Source organism: Grammomys surdaster, unplaced genomic scaffold, assembly GCF_004785775.1.
Source record: "Grammomys surdaster isolate TR1022 unplaced genomic scaffold, NIH_TR_1.0 1036, whole genome shotgun sequence".
Taxonomy (NCBI): Eukaryota; Metazoa; Chordata; class Mammalia; order Rodentia; family Muridae; genus Grammomys; species Grammomys surdaster.
Window position 1 is genome coordinate 1,088,581 of NW_021605455.1, and position 20,957 is coordinate 1,109,537.

Here is a 20,957-nt window from a genome sequence, read left to right on the forward strand (position 1 = left end):
GAGAGAGAGAGAGAGAGAGAGAGAGAGAGAGAGAGAGAGAGAGAGAGTAGGGGTGGCATGAGGTTTTGAAACTTCAGAGCTTCCGCCTCAGTGACACACCTCCTCCGACAAAGCCACACCTCTTAGTCCTTCTAATCCTTTCAAAAAGTTTCACTCTCTGGTGACTGAACATTCAAATATAGGAGCCTGTGGAGGCCATTCTTATCGAAACCACGTCACTTTCTAAGAGTCAGCCCTGCAGCCTTTGCTCAGATCATTTCCATCAGTCCCTGACTGAAGGTGGATTTCAGAGTAAAGCCTTGATGGGGATGCCTATGGCAACCGTCACACAGACTGATATTTTTCAGATTCATATAGATCTATGGTTTAGGTCTCTTCAAAAATTACCAGCTTAAAACACAGAAGGGAAAGAATAAAGTAATATGGGGGAAATTTAAAGCTGTTTTGGAAAAATCAAGGAAAACCTGGGAAAGCATACGGGGACTCATCAGTCACTGAACCAGGGTCCCGGGTCACCAAGTGCCAGGCAATGCCACAGCTCCAGCCACTGTGAGTAAAATCCAAGAAAGGGCAGAGTAACAGGATAAAAACACAGGCCACTGTGGGGGTGAATGATCTGCAGCCTCTGCTCCAGGAGCAGCAAGGATGCACGAGATCCACTCTTTCCTTTGGAGTGACAGTCACATAGAGAAGCCAGTGTCTACCTGGTCACTTGAACACACTGAAACATTCTAAACCTTCTTGCTTTGGTTTATGGAATTAAAGTATGCTTTTTGTCTTTGGGTTCCAGACCTGGGAGTGTAGTAGGCCCCTCATAACTAAATCCAGGCTGAGGGGGCCAGCACCAGGAAACCTCAGGTTGGCCCTAACTTCTTCCACGAGTTATTTGATAGTCCTGGTTTGGTCCCTTAATATTCCTAACCCTCTCCTTATTCTTATCTGAGAAGGGGGGATAGTTGAGATTGGTTTTTTGTTTGTTTGTTTGTCTGTTTGTTTGTTTTCCCAGAATAGTTAGGAAGAGCTCTTGAGAAAACACATGTTAACACTTTAGTGCTGTGCCTCCCATGAAATCGGCACTTAACAAATGGAGATTATTGTTACATTATTGTTTGAAAAATGGGGATAACAACACACACTCCAACACAGTTGTGAGTGCTAAACAAGATGGGAAATATGTGTTTGCAAAGTTTAAAACCTGTTACATTGGTCTCATATGTCATGGGACCCTGGGATAGTAGAGGAAAAGTCGTCAAACCTAGCTTCTGGAGTTCAGTTCCAGCTCCATCTTGCTGTATGATCTTGAGTTCTCCTACACACACACACACACACACTTTTTAAAACTGATTTTATGTGTCCAAGTGTTTTGACTGCATGTATGTTTATGTACTAAGTGCATGAACTGCCTGCAGAGGCAAGAAGACAGTGTTGGATTCTCTGGAACTGGACTTGCAAACAGTTGTTAGCAATCGTGTGTGTGTGTGTGCGTGCGTGTGTGTGTGTGTGTGTGTGTGCATGCATGTGTGCTGGGAGCCCATATGATCTACAAGAGCAGAAAATACTCTTCATTGCTGAGCCATCTCTCCAGCCCACCCTTAGTCAGTCTCTCTCTCTCTCTCTCTCTCTCTCTCTCTCTCTCTCTCTCTCTCTCTGTCTCTCTGTCTCTCTCTCTCTCTCTCTCCTCCCTTCCTCCCCTCTCTCAAGATTTATTTATTTATTTAATTTAAATGAATACACTGTAGCTGTCTTCAGATACACCAGAAGAGGGCGTTGGATCCCATTACAGATGGTTCTGAGTTACCATGTGGTTGCTGGGAGTTGAACTCAGAACCTCTTGAAGAGCAGACCTCTGGAAGTGCTCTTAACCACTGAGCCATCTCTCCAGCCCCCTTAGTCGATTTCTTAATCAAGCTGTATCTCATGATAGCTGCTCTGTGAAGTCATTGTGAGGGTTAGGGCAAAAGCATCCTTGGAACAGGGCTGGACACTGTCTGACAGCTCAACATGAGCATGCTTGCTGTGGCTCCTGTGTACCGGGCAGCAGTGAGTTGCATGTTGTTGTTGTTGTTGTTGTTGTTGTTTCTAAGTGACAGAGAAGCTGGAGCATTTTCCTCCATGTCATGAGAAGACCCACACTGAAAGTGAGCAAGAGCAAAACAATCCGAGTCTGTGGCTTGGGCAAATGAGTCAGTTGGCACTATGAAGAGCAGAGAGGTATGGGGGACAAAGAGGAGGCAGCCACTGTCCCCTCCGAATGATCTAGACCACAGACCTGTTCCCCTTCAAGACCCATTGGTGCAGGTGGAGACAGAAAGGAAGGACCACTGAGGGCTCTGGATGTTCCTAAAGACTTTGACAGTAAAGCTGTCTGTGCAATGAGTTTCCTTAAAGATGCCTGCCACTAGGAAATGGTCTTCCTAGCTGACATCCTTGGAGCCCTCCCCAGGCAGACACTATTCTGGTGCTCACACTATTAACCCTGAGACTGTGCTTTCATTCTTGTCAAGCAATGTAGGGGAAGCCTGAGGCTCCTGAGGGTTGGGCTTGTGCTTGGCCACATGGTTCATCAGCTACAAAGTAGGGTGCAGACAGTGGTCTGGGGTCACCCTCCCCCCTCCCTGTCAGTTTGTGCCAGACTGGCGATGCAAACATATCTGTGATAGATTTCCTTGGTGAGACAATCCTGCAGGGAGAGATGATGCCTCTATGGGCTTGCCCAGGAGACTAAGCATGCTTGGGTAAGGGGCTTTCTCCTTCCCCTTCCTCTTCTCTCTCTTTGGTGGTCCCTTTTCCAGCTCCAAAGTCTGCTCTTAGGGGAGACCCCAAGTTCTTGGAGAGGGTTCACACTCCTCTTCTTATTTTACCCCAAAAGTCCCAGCTGAGGATAGCTTGGCAGGGAGGCCCTTGAGCTCAGCTAGGTTGATTAGCATGAACCTCTCTGTCCCCAGATGCTCTTGACTGATAAGGCTTCAGGACACCACTCCCAAAGGCTGGGATTCTCAAGGAGGCTAGACTACAGGTTTGCCTTAGCCCAGAGGGAAGAAGGCTGAGCTGTGGAATCGTGGGCCTCAACCAGTTGTTGAGGTTTGGAGATCAGTAGGAAGAGAGTAGAGCAGTGGTTCTTAACCTGTGGGTGGGGTCAAACAACCCTTTCACAGGAGTCACATATCAAACAATCTGCACATCAGATATTTACATTATGATTCGTAATAGGACAAGTGATATAAAAAGGTACAGGGAGCTGTTGGGTCCACCCAGGTAACAGGTAGAGAGACCTTGAAACTCATACATCAGGGGAGGATAGCCCATCGATGACATGACCTCATTCCTCAATGGCTGGTCTTGACCTTTCTTTCTTCTGTCCAAGATCAAGGGTCCCAAGATGGCTCACTTCTCTTTCTGTCTGCTCTAAGCGAGGGAGCATGCTCCCTGCACACGTCTGCACTGCCAGACTTCAGCCCATTGGGACAGCAACCCATGGGTGTAGACAACAGAAGCTAGTTACAGAAGAGGCTCCATCCCGTGGAAGATTCCAGAAAGTCCTTTGTAATGGTTTGTATCTGCTTGGCCCAGGGAATGGCACTATTCAGAAGTATGGCCTTGTTGGAGTAGGTGTGACCTTGTTGGAGTAGGTGTCTCACTGTGGGTGTGGGCTTTAAGACCCTCATCCTAGTTACCTGGAAGCCAGTATTCTGCTAACAGCCTTCAGATGAAGATGCAGAACTCTTAGTTCCTCCTGCACCATGCCTGCCTGGATGCTGTCATGTTCCTGCCTTGATGAAAATGGACTGAACCTCTGAACCTGTAAGTTAGCCCCAATTAAATGTTGTCCTTATAAGAGTTGCCTTGGTCATGGTGTCTGTTCACAGCAGGAAAACCCTAACTAAGACACCAGAAAGTCCCTTGTGCAGACACTTAGTGGGCAAAGAGATATGAAGCTGTCCCTGAGGTGACCCTGAGGAGATTGAGCACCTCACCTCAGCATGCTGTGTGAGCTTCAGGTTCCCCGCCATCAGCTTCAGAACACTTCCTTTCTTTAGGACAGTATATGAGGAGAAAATAAGGTAGAATTAGGCTCTTCCTAATTTCATCAGAAGGGACAATAGAGTTAGTACCCTTCTGCTGGAGTATTCATAGCCAGAGGGACTTCTTTATTTCATTTTTTCAGAGCTCTGAAATGTTTTCACTACTAGATTGGGTAGTAAAGCCCTGTTAGGACAAATTCTATTACCGAGAAGTGTTCAGTTCTAATAGAGAGATTTCCATGTCAGCAGTCAGCCTGTGGAGTAGGCTCTACTAAGGGGAGTCAGAGACAAACACTGACCTGCATTCTCTCCCCGTCCCCCCTCCCCCAGCTCCAAAGTGACCTTCCATGGAGAGACGGGTGTGTGTGTGTGTGTGTGTGTGTGTGTGTGTGTAGATGCTGGTGGTGAGGGAGGCTCAGAAACAGGGGCTAAAGAGAGGATGAATGGATGCTGAGCAGGCAGGAAAGCACGGTGGAGGCTTGTTGTTTCAGAGTACCAGCCTTTCAGGTTAGCACTGCAGAGGCGCACAAAGCCTCTACTGTAAGATAGTGTTCTTCGGCTGTACGTGTGATGCTCTTACAGGCCATCTGATTGATCCAGCAGGTAACAGCCTCCAGCTCCGATAAGGAAAGAAAGAAACTCAGAGTAAAATAGAAAACATCAGCGTGCATCATCGGCCGAGTGAAAGATGATCAATGAAACCTGGTTCACTGGCTGGGGAGATGGCTCAGTGGTAAAGCACTTGCTGTGCAAGCTCAAGAACCTGGGTTCGGATCCCCAGTGCCCACCTAAAAGCCATGCATGGTGGCAGGCATCTAACTCCAGTGTTGGAGCGGTAGAGACCAGATCCCTAGAGTTTGTTAGGCCTGTGAACTCAGACGGACTAGCCATCAGCAAGCTCTAGGTTCAATGAGAGACCCAGGCTCAAAAGCAAGATGGAAAATGATGCTTGGGAAACACATTCAACCATTGACTTCTGACACACACACACACACACACACACAAATGCACACCCAATGCATGTGTGTACATAATCACATGAACATGTATCACACACACTAAACACATGCATACACACACACAAATGTACACCCAATGCATATATGTACATAATCACACACACACATGTGCACACACAGTCACATATAAATGCATACCCAATGCATATGTGTACATAATCACATGAACGTGTATCGCATGCATGCACACACACACACACACACACACACCTGTAAATAGAGGGGAAAGTCCTTTCAATTTTCCATATGTGGAGGTCCCTATACCAGTGATGAAGAAAAAAGGCCTTTGGGTTGGCCCAGCTCTGGGAATTTCTTGCCACAATCCTCTCTGTTTTGATTTTAGGAACTCAGATTCAATGAGGCGTGGTTACCTGACTTGTGAAATTCAGGTCTGGGACTAGGACCTGCTTTCTAGGCCAGACCTCATTCCTTCAGCTGCCTTTGCCTTTCGGGGTCAGGATGGGGTGAGGTATGGTAGATATGGGGCTCCAGAGACAAAGCTATCAATCTGCTCTGGGCACTACATAAATCATTCAACCCCCGAGACTCGGTGTACTCATCTATCAGATGGGCCTGTGCTCTCCCATTAGGGCTGCTGTAAAGACATTGAAACACATACAAGCTTGGCATCTCTGTCCTGTGCCTGAGGGACAGTCATATCATACATGGCTGGACTTGCTGTTCCATTGCAAAGAGGTATAGGAAGCACTAGTACCTAACTCTCTTGAAGAGGAAATATAACCTTTTCCTCGATTCCCTAGAGGCTATAGGCATGAGGTCCAGGGGCTCCCATAGTGTCCCACAAAGTAGAACAGCCTGGACTGGAGTCCAGAGATTCGGACGGCCCACCAAGTGGGGCTTAAGTCCATACTCTCTCCCATATTTGCTATGGTATGGGTCTAGGGGGAGCCAGGCTGCCCTCTTCTGGGTCACTGGAACTCCCCAGAGCCAACCAGTTTCACCCTTTGTTTAGATGAGGGAGGGACAGGTAGGAGGTAGGGTGGCAAGCACCCAGGCCCCGCATCCCATTTCTCCAGAGCCCATTCACCCTCACCCTTTAGTCTACCCAGTGTCTTGAAGCTCTGAGCTGGAATAACCAGCACCTCCCTTTTCAGAATAGATAATACAAAACAACAGGGTGTAAATGTTTGCTTTCTTCATTCACTCTACAAATATTTGATGCTTACTGTGTCCTGCCCATTACAGAACCATCACAAGGATACTGAGTCGTGATTTACCTGAGGTAGAAGCACAATGAACCTCTGGGTGCCGGCTTCTGGTTTCATCAGCTATCCAACAAGTGTTTGTTGAGTTTGCCTAGCAGGTGCAAGGAGGGGGAAGGGAGAGAGGGTATTTCTAGGCCTGCATGCTGGGCCCCTCTTAGAACTGGGAGATGGATTATGTGTTCACTGTAGGAGAGCTGGGGCTCCAGGGAGAGGGCATTGGGGAGGATGGGCATCGCCAGCCATGCTTCTGATTTCTGCAGGTGCTGAGGGATTAGCCACGGGGCAGGTGGGCCCCTAAAGGCCCTCTGTTTAGCTCTGCCATTCTCTCATGAAGAAAGAACAAAACTAAGGCTTGAAAAGGCAGAAAGAAGCCAGCCACCTGGATGAGGCAAACCTGAGGGTCTCAGTCCCCCTGCATGAGCCATCACGGAAACCAACCCAGAGCTGCAGCTTCTTAGCCTTGATTCAGCCAAGCCCACAGGGGCTGTTTGGGGTTCTCTGGATGTCCAAGCATCAGAGATCTTGGGGAAGTTCTAGAATGTTCTTCCTCTTTAGACTAGCTGCCACTGCTTGCAATTTGCTTTATGTTGGGCGCAGGACTAGAAACCTTTGGCCACATTACCAGCCTCCAAGGACTGAAATGCAACAGGCTGCCTCTGACACTGGGGCCTCTCTGGGGCTTCCATTTTGGCTCCCATGGAAGGAGATGAAACTTGGAAGGGAGAGATGTTGAGGGAGGAAACCAAAGCCTGAGATGGCACACATGCGTGTCTATGCACTATACATGTGTGCTTCTTCTTGACAGTGCCCGCAACACTACAGAGTTGTAGGGGCCAGCTGAGGCAGAGATGACACAGACGCCTTTCCTCTCCTCATACCTGTGCTGCCTTCCTCCCCTTTAAACACGTTAATGGAGGACTATTTTGATCTGAGATTAATTAATAAGAGGGGTCAAAATGTCAAGGGAAATTTGAGACTAATGAAAAGAGAATGGTGTGTCTGTTACTGTGTGACCCATCAGAAAAGTGTCACTGGACCAGCAGGAGGCCTGGGCTTGGAGTTCTCTGAGGTCAACTGTCCTTGTTCTTGCCTCTGTCTGTCTTGGTAAAGAGTTCCTTGTTTGCTGTGGGAGGGCCTTGGGGGAACACCATCACTCGCCTCTCTCTTCCACCCCTGGAAGGTCCAGGTGCTAAAAAAAAAAATAAGATCACTCATCACAAACCATCCTGTCAGCCCTCCTCCTGAAACAAGGATGTTCCTGAGGCAGCCCCGATGCATTGGGCGGGTGGTTTCAGAGTACCATACAGCACAGTGGCCACCCCAGTGCCCATCGGTCCTCCTCTGTTACCTGATAAGCATCTGCTATGCCCAACAGTCCTCCGCTGAAGGGCAAGAGGGTCACTGACACAGGGGAGACTCTTGCTCCTGAAAGCTCATGTTCCAAGGGACAGTGTCACGCCAATGAAGTGGCTCTCTGAAGGTTATGGGTGGAAGAGGACTTTGGAAACGGCTGAGCTGATTAAAGCTTGAGAATGTACTGCAGCCTGGCAGGGCCTCACAGAGTCTAGGCCCTAGAGAGCCAATGTTTCTGTTGGAGACTGCAAGAGGCAAGCAGAGAGGCACGGAGAACTGAAGAGAAAGGATGAGGCGTCACCACAATGTGGCCTGGAAGCCCGGTGGAGCTGGGCAGGGACTGAACGGCCCACAACAGACCTTCTCTGCCAGCCACTGGCCAGCCTGGCTTTTAGAGAAAGGTGGTGGGGAACAGGCCTGGAATCCAGGACAGGCGGCTGCAGCCAGGCTTAGCACTGGACAATCTAAGCAGGGTGGGTGCGGGAAAGCAGGGCAGGGGAGGAAAAGACCTTCTCCCGTTTGGATTCGGAGCCTGTTGTAGTTCTTCAGTCTTAAGAACAGATTGCCAAGATCCTGTCAGTACCTGCCCAGCCCCGTGCCAGTTCCAACCCTGTGCCTGTCCCAGCCCCGAGGACTCTTCTGTTTGCATTGTTTCATGTAACCCACACCCAAGCAGGAGAATAAAGATAGCCAGCCCTGCCCACCACTGCCTGCCCTCCCCACCCGGGTGACTCAGGCTGGGCGCCTGGTGGCAGCCGCTCTGCTCTCTGGGCTGCTCAGTAGCCTGCATCTGCTCTCGATTTGCTGTCCATGTCTCTGTGACCTCAATGAGGGTGATTTCCCCTTCCCCGGATTTAAAAGAAATGGTACCTTTCTCGCCCTGTGGTATACGGATTATTATAGTGTCTGCCTGCTTCGGGGGTGCGAGAAAGAAAGTGGACTTGGATGAGGCCAGTTTAATTGCGATGTTCAGCTGCCCGAGGTCCCCTGTCCACTCTGGCCAGTCCTGAGCCAAACCAGTTTTCCGTGGCCAAGCTGGGCCTGGTTTCCACACCGGTTCCTGTCAGGAAGTTCCTCCGCCCAGTGTGTGCTGTTAAATAGGATCCTTTTCATTCCTTTTCCTCTATAAACCTTCCTTTCAGGTCATTCTGAAGGGAGAGTGGGGATGTGGCAGGGGGTAGGGGGGTGGCAGTAGGCTCCGGTCCCAAGAGGGAAGTGGCTGGCAGGAGCCTGGCCTGGGTCAAATACCCAGGGCCCTAGTCCAAGGACAATGCCTAGAGCCACTTCCTCCTCTGCAGAGTGTGCCAGCTGACCCCCCCAAAGCATCTAGTACCACCTCCTCTCTCTTCCCCACAAGGAGGGGTTTTAGGGTAATGGTAAGAACGGCCCATCCTAAAAATACCTCTACCACACACTTCCCACAGAGAATAAATTCTCTCTTCCCCTCTTCAGTCTTGTTGTCCTGTCCCAGGCCCCCACACTGATGGGCTCAGCTCTTTCGAGCTGTGCCCTTGGCTCAGACCCACAAGGATGGGGCAGGCTTCCTCCTCCTCTTCCCTCTGCTGCCTCTGATCCTGGACCAGCAACCTGACCCCACCCACCCCGACTAGCTACACTGTATATTCATTGTGGCTTGGATTGCTCACTGCTGCAAGCCTAGCAATGCCTGGCACACAGGACATGTGCTGAGTGACTGGAAAGGTGTGTCCCTTTCTGCCTCTGTGATATGATTTTGATGTCCCTTGAGGTTACCTGGGGTCCTCTCTCCACTACACAGAAGCACTGACACCTTGGGTGAGTTGCATCTGCTCCATGAGCCTCTGTTGCTTTGCCTATGGGACAGCCTCACGATTCCAGGACTCTTCAGGCTTTGTCTGATGCCCATGCACAGAGGGCCAGTGAGTGCCTGGGATATCTCTGCCCTCCATTCCTGTTGCGGATGCTGAAAATGTTTCTCTAAGTCATTTCTAGCCACTCAGATACAGGCCTTTTTGTTGTTGTTGTTGTTGTTGTTGTTGTTGTTGTTTCAAGAGAAAGGGTTTATTCAAACATGTTGACATGCCTGTAATAAAGCTACAAAGGGGCAGGAACATTTGTTGGCTCTAGACAATGTCATACAAAACGTTAAATTTAAATTCTCATTGCAAACTTGGGATGAACTTGTAGCTGGAAGGGAGAGAGGCAGCTTCTCCCCCAGTTTGAAGTTTTATTTCATTTTTATTTCCACATATGATTGTACATATTTATGGGATATGGTGTCATGCAAGCCCTAGGGAATGATCATATCAGATATTTAGAATGTCCATCTTCAACATTTATCATTTTTATGGGGAAACACTGGAAACCATCTCTTCTAGCTGTTTTGACAAACACAGAATAGCACTGTTAACTCTAGTCCTGCTGTGTAGCAGGGCCCTCTGTCTGACCTGTGCCCCTGGTGCAGTGGTACCCCTACATCCTGCTCATGTCAAGGGCAGCTTTCTCTGGACCTCACCCTCTCTGCAGTGAGAGTCTTGCTCCTTGCACTGTGGTGGAAGTACAGTTCAAAATGATGTGAGTGTGGCACCGAGCCTGGTCCCCAACAGTCGGTGGTACAACTCAATGTCTGGCTTCCTGGTACTTGCATTGACCGCAGGCAGGGAGTCCTCGTGGCTCTATGCCTCATCTGCAGGCTGTTCTCAGTCTGGGGAAGACAGAACAGGAAGGTGATGGATCATGGGTGCCTCTGTAGGTAGCACTCTAGAGCTGCTGGCACCCTACTGCTGTACTGATGAGAACCAGTAGAGGAAAGAACACAGCCAAGGACAGCAGCAGTCCCTGGCCCAGGCACTGAGGTGAAGCAACAAGGAAGGGAAGGGCATTTCCTGATGGAGGCAGGGGAGAGTTGGGCAAGGCCAGAGGAGTGCCACCCACAGAGACACCTGGATAAGGCTGAGCCTGCTGACAAAGGAGCACTGTGGCACAGATTTAGTCAGTCAACAGAAGTGCACAGCCCCGTCTCTAACCTCTGTGGGTATTCTAAACAAAACACACGCATCTAAAGCTTCAAAGGTCTCGTCTACATATAAGAGAAATGCAGTGTTTGTCCTTCCGTGTCTGGATTACCTCACTCAGGATGGTTGTTTCAAGCTCCATTCGTTTAACCTGCAAACTTCGTAATTGTGTTTTTCTTAGCACCTGAGTAATATTCCCTAGTGTAAATGTACCACATTTTCATTATCCATCCGTTGATGGGTGCTGTGCGGCTTCCAGTGTCTGGCTGTTATGAAGAGAGACGCAGTGAGCATGGATGAGCAAGGGTCCCTGTCGGAGGATGTAGAGTCCTTGGGTTATATCAAAGCATGGTAGAGCTGGCTCTGGTGGTAGATCTAGTCTCGCCTGTTTGAGTGCACAGTGGCTGTACCAGTGTGCACTCCCACCAACAATGGAGGTTTCCCCTTTCCCTGCATCCTGGCCAGCAGGTACTGTCATTTGTGTTATTGATCTTGGCCATTCTGACTGGTGTAAGATGAAATCTCAAAGTAGTTTTAATTCCTATCTCCCTGATAGCCGAGGACGTTGGGCATTTCTTTTAAGCTCTTCTCAGTCATTTGAGTTTCATCTTTTGAGAATCGTTTAGATCTCTACTCCGATTTTAATTGGATTGTTTTCTATATGTTTGGGGGGGGTGTTTGTTTTTTAGTTCTTTACATATCCTAACACTCTGTCAGATGTGTAATCAGTGAAGGTTGCTTTTTTTCCCCATTCTTTGTCCGAATGATGGTGATTTTTGCTGTACAGAAGCTATTTAGCTTTGTGAGGTCCCAATTACTGGGATCCTTACCTGTGCCTGTGAATTCAAATCTATTACCTACCTTCTCTTCTGTAGGACTCATCTTAAGTTGAGATGATCGATCCATTTGGAGTTGAGTTCTATACAAGGTGACAGATACGGTTTTGTTATCATTCTGACCCAGCTTGACCAGAAGCATTTGTTGAAGATGCATTTTGTGTGTGTGTGTGTATTTGTTTGCTTCTTTGTAAAGAAAAGAAAGAATAGATATCCATAGGTGTTCGAAGGGGTTTATTCCATTGCTAAATCTAAATGGTAATCTCATCTTTATAAAAAACACAAAAATACTTTACAGCGACATCTATTTGTACTGGACCAAATACGTGGGTGCCTAGTTAATACGGAAAACTGACCATTACAGCCTTTGACAGACAGTAGAAGGAAGAGCAGCCCAATAGCCTGTAGCCAGTTCTGCCACTGTGAATAGGCATTCAAGGCAAAACCTAAATCCTTCAGACACAGAAGGAACCTGTGACTCAGGAGGCCATTCTTTCCAAGTCACACATCTTGGCGGAGAACTGACCTAGGTTTTAAGCTTGACCTTTAACTCACAGTGGCCTCGTGTCCTACACAGGGCTGAAAGAGGACCCTTCTTCAGGTTGACTCTCTCTCTGGGTAGAACAAAGATCTTGAGGTCTCTCTGTCGTTGCCAACTTCCTGGATCAATATCTGGGTCCTGCTGGCATCAGTAAATTTGTAGCTGCTTCATTTATGCTTTGGTTTGCACACTTAATGCCATAATCTGCACATATGGTGCACACACACTCATCTCTTACTCTGCATTAAATATGATGTATGAAATGAGTTTTCTCTTTAAATCAAAGCCCAGTTATGATTACTGTTCTTGTTTGTAGCACATCACCGCTACTCCCCAAGTGCTGTCCGCATCCCATCAGTACAGTATTTGCATGTGATGTGCTATTGGCCAGAAACTGATCCAAAGAGACAGGATGAGATGGGCTGTGGGAAGATGCTGGCCTTTAGAGGCAGGACCACAAACCAGGGATGGTAGAGCATAGATTCCAGGGATGCCCTGAGGGGGTTATGAATCCTCTAGTGACATGTGGCCTGGGTGTCAAAAGTTGAGCCCAGTCAGAAGATGGTACCCAGCTAGTAGGTAGAGAATCAATATCATGTGCTGGAGGCAAGAGGCCTTAACCAGGAAGAGGGCTATGGGCTCACAGACAGAGGGTATAGCCAACATTGCCTTACCCTGAGATAACCCCAGGGAAAGGAGTTGATCGGGAGAGGCCCTGTCCTGCTCTCTCCTGATCTCTGATACCAAACACACCCTTACATAGGGTCACTTTTCCAGGAGCCACAGAGGGAAACCATACTGTGTAGCCGAGAAGGCCTAGGTTGGGCTCACAGGTTTCTGTCCCTCAAACTGTCCATTTCTGAACTTCCCAGATGGTGACAGACACCCCCTCCCCCGGGGATTCTTGTCAGCCGAGTTTCCAGCCCCTCCTGAGAATTCTGGAACTCCTGTGTGCCATAAAAAGATCATTACCTATGAGTTTCAGGACTAGAAAGTTCAGGAAGCACAGCTCTATGCCAGTATTCTTCAAGTTGTGTGAGTCACCCCACTGTGGACGACGGTGTGACCAGAGGCAGGGCAGAGCAACCACACTAGGACCTCGGGTTGGGGGGAGGGGGGAGGGTGGCAGAACAAGCAGCGTTCAAGGCTACCCTCCACTACAAGTTCAAACCCAGAGAGCTACATGAGGCCCTGTTTCATTAAAACAAACAAACAAACAAACAAAAACAAGCAATTAACAACCACAAAAAAATCTCAAACCAAACGCCAAGTGGGAGACCAAAATATGCAAAGTTAAGCAGAGTTATGTGGGTCCCTTATGGAGGGCTTGCTTTGGAGCAGGATACATATTCCAAACAGGGATCTGAAATTTGGGTGTTTGTTTGGTTCATGGTAGCCAATGAAGGCTGTAATATGGCTCTAGATGTTGCTTAAGATTCACGGCCCTTGGGCTGGAGAGATGGCTCAGTGGTTAAGAGCACTGACTGCACTTCCAGAGGTCCTGAGTTCAAATCCCAGCAACCACATGGTGGCTCACAACCATCTGTAATGAGATCTTATGCCCTCTTCTGGTGTGTCTGAAGACAGCTACAGTGTATTCATATATAATAAATAAATCTTTAAAAAAAAAAAAAAGATTCACGGCCCTGGTGTCCATGTATGGCTGGCTGGGCCCAGGGAGGAGCTTGTGAGCTCACTGTGGGGAATAAGAGTAGGAGAAACCTGTCCCTCAGTGGGAGGCTAAGTACTACTTCCTACCATTAAAGTTGTCACATTGAGGCCCCTTCCAACCTGAAAGGCCTGCCTAGTACTTGGGAATGAGACCGAGTCGGGAGACTCTCAATTTGTCTGCACCACTCGGTGCTAGGCTGGTCCCTGCCATTTTCCATAAAGCAGAAGTGCTAGTTTGTCAGGGTCCACTTTGTCCTCCTCCACTCCCCCTCCCAGAGAGACCTGTCATGACTCTGGTCTAGCTTCTTTCTCTGACTCCACCTGACTGGTGAGCCCAGGTCTGAAGATTTCTATGGTCTCCAAGGAGACAAATCATTGATCTGATGAACTCTCACGTTTGATTCTGGGATCAAGCCAGAAATCCTAGACTAATGTGACTACTGGGTGTCCTGTTCAAATCTCTCCTGGTGGGAATTCCCAGTGGCCAAAAGGCGGGCTAAGTAGCCTCAAATCAGGCTGCTAGAAGGTTGGGTTGGTTGGAACTCAGAAAGACATCCTTCAGTTACCTCATCCAGCACCACCTACGTATGGATGAAGCCAGCCCTGATTCCCCTTCCCGAGGGACTGGGCCACCTTCTCATCTTCCTGGCTATGTTGCTCAAATTTCCAAGATAATTACCCAACCAGGTGTTGACATTGACTTGGAAAGACCTACTTAAGAGGGCTGGATTGCCAGAGATCAATATCACAAGTGTCACCATCCTTATTAAGGAACACTTAAAATTGTGCCACATACTAGAGACCAGGGACATTCTTAGAGGTATACAAGAGTCCCTCTGGGTTGCTGAAGTGAAGGTCCTCACCCTCAAACTGCATAAGCTCCAGAAAGTCAAAATGATAATACTGAGTCTGGTAACCCCACAGCCCCATAGAACACCTATGAACTCACCCAGTCCAGGCCTTGGCATCTGTGTGTCATCCATGTTGGTCATCCATGTTGTCGCTCTGGCTATCTCTCCTTGTCCCTGCCTCTGTTCACTCCCCTTCTCTATACTTTAGTTTCACTCACCTCCTCTTTCTTCCTCCCATTTCCATCATTCTGTCTTCCTACTTTCTGCCTTCTTTGTCCTCTTGAAGGCAGGCAGGGGACTGTCCCCTCACAGCTAAGGTGGAAAGGTGCCAGGGTTGAGCAACACAAGTGACAGGAATTCTTTGGCAGCCAATGGAGCAGGCAGCGATTCAAGAGTGTGGGTTTCAGAAACTGTGTTCACGGAGCCTGTCATCTTTAAAGGCCAAGAAGGTGGGTGGTGTGGACAAGAAGGTAGAAACCATCTTGGGTGACCAACTGTCACAGCTTGCCCTGAATGGAGGAGATCTGTGGAATGGGAGACATTCGAAGTACAAGCCAGGAGAGTCCTGGGGATGTGGAGGCTTGATCTCACCTCTAAGGTTGAGAAGCAAGATGTGGAGGAGGTCGCTTAGAGGTGAAGGTGGTATTTTTAGAGCCCTTTCTGGGGCACGGGAAGGCAGAGAGCATAGTCCCTTCCATCTCTTGTTGCCTGGACATATTTCTGCAATAGTGAGCTGAGTAGGGTGGACAGCGAGGCCCGTGGGGACAGAGAGGCCCGGGGTGAACAGTACGGCTTCCAGGCTTGCACCAGCATTCTGACCCCAGTGTAGTACTCTCTACCTTCACCAGGCAGATGTCTCTTGTCATTCTCCGAGCCTCCACATCTTCAACCATGAAAGGTCCCATCCAGTCCTGATACGGCCAGGCCATATCTGACGTTTTCTGACAGTCTCCTCGGTCCTCACATCACTGATGCTCTCCGTGGACCGGCTTCTGTGGCTTAGCTCTTGCAGCCTCATGAGGACTGAGATAATAAACATAAAAGAGTCAGATCACTACCTGGCACATAGTAGGTCCTCAAAAGACTATCCTTCTGTGCCTTCCCATGGCGTCCAGCCCCTTCCGAGGGGTCTCCTTTCATCGCCAACTGCAATTGTGATAATGCTGACGTTTTCTCCTCTGCAGCTGTAGTTACCCAGGGTCAGCCACTGTTCTGAAATATTAACTAGAAACATCCAGAAATGAATAATTAAAACCTAGTCAATAACCTTTATTATAACATATTGTTATAATTACTCTCTTGTATTGTTATTGCTCATCTCTTGCTTGACTAATTTCGAAGCTGAACTCTAGTACAGGTCCAAGCATATAGGAGAAGCTGAGTGTGGGCGTGCCTCCCACGGTCCTGGCATTCTGGGTAGGTCTGGGCTCCTATCCCCCAGAATAAAGGGAAGACTGTGCTAAGGAACCAAGCGGAATGTTCCACAGTGGCTGCCTTGGAATTATCACCATATTGAAGCATTGTTGGGCCCCAACAGCTCCAAAGAAATTGTTTCTCTACTGATTTACAAAATGTTTAATTGAGAGAATTAGAATTTTGGTTTGTTTGTTTGTTTGTTTGTTTGTTTCCTGTAGAGATTCAGTTCACATTTATTTAATGCAAGATCTGGTTTAGCATGTCACTCTCTTTGCCACAGGTAAGCAGATGGATGATAGATGTTGGTGTCTGCTGCCTTCTTGGGATGGCAAAACCTATGTCGCCCTAACTATCTCCTCATCCCTCATCCTCCCAAGCCCTTCCCTCTTCATTATGGCAGAGGTGCGGCTACTTCAGGGAGAACAGCCCAGTGTGCTCAGCATCTCGACCCACAGACACTGGTACCCACTAAGGAGAATCCACAGGTCTTGTCCTGTACTGGAGCAGGCTGTGACCCGTCTTGAGGCAGGCATGGAGAAACCACGTTTTTTGGGGTTTTTTTGTTTTTTGTTTTTTTTTTTTAGACTCTTCTCCTGTGTTCCCTATGCTTTTGATAGAAGGAAGGAAGCTGAAGGGTAGACATCTAGTTCAGGGAGGCTTCCTGGAGGAGGCGCAACATGAGCAAGTCTTAAGGAGTGAGCAAGGGTTAGGCATAAGTGGTGGTAGTGACTGTGTTTTAACCAACAGGATGGAATGAGCAATGTTAAAATGGTGGAAACTGGGCTTGCTGGCAATCAATAAAACCAGTAGGAGGCAGGCAGGCAGGCTGAGCATGGGATGCCCTGGAAGCTGGGAGCTAAGGAGAAAGGGACAGGTCAAAAAGAACATGGTTGATGGGAGAGTGTGTGCCTGAGAATAGATGCCGCCCCCAGTGGTGCGCATGCGCTTGCACAGTGCACTCCCTCTGCCCTTGCTTTGAAGAACTTGAGTGTGTTTGCTTAGTCCTAATGCCTCCTTCTCCCTGCTGCCTTCCCTGCTGGCAAAGACTCCCCAGAAAAAGCTAAAAATTCATCTCATCCAACCCAAATCAGAGGGCGGATAAGCCGGTGCTGTATTTCCCTGGGACAAAATGGTCTTGTGGGAGAGGATGGGCTCCATACTAATTGCATCTTTGGGCACCTCCACCCACCCGGCCAGAGCTGGCCCTGAGCTGTCCAGAAGGCTTCATACAACACAGCTCTCCTCCCCTTCCCTCATGCTCGTCAGCCTAGAAATATCTCCCACAGACTTACAAGTGGGCCAAAAACCAAGCAGAAAGGGTCACGTCCTCTTGTGTTTTGTCTTTAGGGACTGGGAGGTGTGTCTAGGGATGGATCAGGTGGCTCCAGGAGGTGTTGGGCCAGGGCCCTTCCAGAAGCTGCCGCAGCCCCACGCCCAGCACTTTTTTTTTATTCTTAAGTTCCTAAATTGTTGTGTGGGGTTAAGCATACCATCTATTTAGAACTGACCATCAGGAAAAGTTGAAAGGGGGCTTGTCACTCTGGTTTTAAAGGAAATATTTTTGGAAAGGGTGTGGAGTGGGTAAATAAATCATGGAAAGCAGTGGATATAATAGCAGCCCTCAGGCCCTCCTCCCCTTCCTCCCAACATGTGAGGATATTTGGAACTTCTCATATGGACATGCTTGGGTGTGATAGTGAGTTTTGTGTCCTAGGTGTGAGTTTGTAGGTATCCTATATGTAAACAAACACAACACATCATTCACATACTGCTCTGGTCCATTTTCTGTTGCTGTAATAAAATACCTGAGTCGGGGTACATTATAGAGAAGAGGTTTAATAGTTCACAGTCCCAAAGCTTCAAGAGCATAGTGCTAGCATTTGACTAGCTCTGGTCGGTCCCTCTAACTATATCACACTATGGCATCAGAGTAGGGCACAGTCATGATGAAACAGGAAATCAGAGAAACTTATGGGACAGGCACATATTCTTGTTTTTGGAACAACCCACTTTTACAGGAATGATCTGGGGGTCCCTCAAAATCTACATTAACTCCTTCAGAGAATTGCAACCCCAGGTAACCTAACCTAATCAACTTGCTTTAGGCCCTACCTCATAGATTATACCAGTTCAGTGTCACCACAGTGGAGATCAAGGTCCCAGTAAGGGGACATGTAGCAGCCTCGCTCATGGCATAGCAATGTCTACAGGGCTCAGGACAAGCAAGCATGTGTGCTGCCATGTGCAGGCTCTCTCTAGAACTCCATCACCTTCTTTTCACACACAATAAGCTAGAAGGTCAGTGAGAATGTCCCCCAGCTCCCACTAAGCATGATAGGGCACAGAATATACACAAACCTTAATATACTTTAGTCTTTACTGTCTTTTCAGAGAGGCAAGATTAAACACACAAAAACACAGATGAGATAGTAAATGGGCAAAAAAGAAAATGGACATCTTGGCTCCCAGAGCTGAGTTAACTAGTGTATGTTGTTAGCTGTCTCTGTCTCTGTTTAAAGTAGGCCTCTGAACTGCCCTCCAAACACACCAGGTCCATTTTGCCCTGCATGCCTGTTTCTTAGATTTACCTTTTAATCCCTCACCTATCCTTTGGCAGTGTAACAAAAGCGTTAGCTGGCTAAAACAACAGAAAGTATTTATTGTCAGAAGCTCAGGAGCAGCTCAGCTATGGAGCTCTGGCTTCAACTCTGATGAGGCTGCAATAGAGACTGAGGCTTCGGTCATCTACAGGCCTTGCTGGGACAGAAGGACAAGTCGACATGAGAGCCCAGACATTTGCATAGCTGTCCAGTTGATGTTTGTTGATAGAAGAAAGCCTCAGTTCACCTCCCTTCTGCTATTCAATCACTGGGCTTGGTAACAGGCTCCTCCACAAAGAGTTCCAAGGGAAAAAGCAGCCTCATAGAAGAGGCAGTTCACGTATGAGCTAGCCATGGAAGTTCCCCTCCTTCGCCTCTCCAGGGACACACAGCCCATTCCAGATATACCGTGGGAGGAACTCACACAAAGTAGGAATATCAGGAGATAAAAATCACTGGGCACCAGAGAGGCTATCTGCCCTGACACAGAGTCACCTGGGTTAGAGAGGATGGTGTCAGGGAAGAAGGAAGGCTGACTGACTCACGCTGAATCTTGCTACGACAGGGAGGACAAGATGGGAGTGAGTGGCGCCTCAGCGTTTCAGAGCACTTGTTGCTCTCACAGAGGACAGAAGTTGAGTTCCCAGCATCCTCATGGTGGCTCACAGCCATCAGTAACTCCAGCTCCAGGGGATCTAGTGCCCTCTTCTGGCCTCTGTGGGCACTGCATGCATATGGTGCTAATACACACATGGAGGCAAACATTTATATACATAACAACGTAGATCTTTTATAACAGGATAGGCGAGGGATTAAACGGTGTAAGTGAATTTAAGAAACAGGCATGCAGGGCAAAATGGACCTGGTGTGTTTGGAGGGCAGTACAGAGGCCTACTTTAAAGAAAGAGATAACATCAAAACTAGATTCAGAACTGAGATAATAGAATGCCTTCAACAGACTCCTGGGAAACAGTAGAGAAGGGACACCATCCAGGACAGCCAGTTCAACCTTAGAGCTCAGTAGCTGCTCTGTGAAGCAAAGATCATGAATGAGCAATCATATGCTACTCTGTGTGTGTGTGTGTGTGTGTGTGTGTGTGTGTGTATGTATGTGTGTGTGATATGCCACAAGGAGGTCACTGGAAGGCACCAAGGTGGTCATCATTGCAATATCCTCAGGAGCCAAGCCCTCCTGGGACCCTGAAGATCAGATGATGTTAAAACCACTTCATGGCTCCTCTGTCACCATGTCCTTTGTAGCTATGTAATAAATGCATGAGCAAAGGATAGCCTCCTGTGTCTGGAATCCTGTCCTGGGGGGACCCAGATCTGCATGGCCAACCTATCCAGCCACAACGCTGTTGCTTATGTAGTAGACAGGCTCTGGGCTAATATTCTGTTAGGTTGTATCCAACAGGATGTGCTCAGGGCCAGAGCCGGGTCTCACCACAGATATCTCCTCTGGTACCTGCAGATATCCAGGTTATTCACGGGAGTTAGCAAATAGGAAAACAGACAAACAAAACCAAAAGAAAGAAAGAAAGAAAGAAAGAAAGAAAGAAAGAAAGAAAGAAAGAAAGAAAGAAAGAAAGAGAAAAAGAAAAGAAATAAAAAAGACAGAATGAACCAATAATGATCAAATGCTGCAAAAATAAAACCAAACCAAACCTCTAAAGATAACTTATCAGCTTGTGAAAGAAGAATCTAAATTCCCCAACCATTTTAATAGTAATGGCTTTAAAACCCAAATACTACTAAAGAGCATATAAAAGACCGTGGGTTTGCACTTTGTCCCCTTACTGGCAGCCCTCCAGCCCCACTCAAACACCACTAATAGTCAGAAGCCATCTCCTCATAAGTCAGTACCTGCATGTGAGCATCTTTCTCTTGCTGAACATGGAAGTGAGCCATGGGCTGAGCAGCATGCTTTGCAGTTGGTGAGAAATCCAAGTGTGTCTGTGTGTGTGTGTCTGTGTGTATGTCTGTGTCTGTCTATCTGTGTGTCTGTGCATGTATGTGTCTGTATGTACTGCAGATGTACAGGTATCTCCAAAGATCAGAAGAGGCCATCAGATCCTCAGAGCTGGAATTACAGGCAGTTGTAAGTGGCCAGACATAATGCTGGGAACAGAACACCAGATCCTCATAACCACTGGGCTGTCCGTCTCTACATCTCTGAGCGACTGAGGACTTCCCCCATGTGTGAAGGGTGTTTATGTTTGTTTTCCTACTCTTCTCTGTGAAATCCATGTTAAAGCACAATTTGGAGGTCCATCTTTGCAGCGTGTTTTATTCTTACATACATGAATTCGTGTTGGTACGTGCAGTTCCACTGTTCTCTCCCTGTTCTGTACTCTCCTACCTGGTGACTATGACAGTCTAGTGCTCCCTTTCCTATCAAACTTCTGTTTCGAAATCTTCTTGGCTTA

At 48.0% G+C, this 20,957-nt stretch overlaps 1 protein-coding gene across 1 annotated transcript in view; it reads left to right on the forward strand.

Moving 5' to 3' along the window:
* The first annotated feature begins 9,308 nt into the window (after positions 1–9,308).
* Zbtb7c (zinc finger and BTB domain containing 7C) overlaps positions 9,309–20,957 on the forward strand; it is a 34,819-nt gene continuing 23,170 nt past the window's right edge. The window contains exon 1 of the mRNA XM_028783219.1: positions 9,309–9,414. The gene's annotated coding sequence lies outside the window, so the exon portion shown is untranslated. The remainder of the gene's footprint in view (positions 9,415–20,957) is intronic.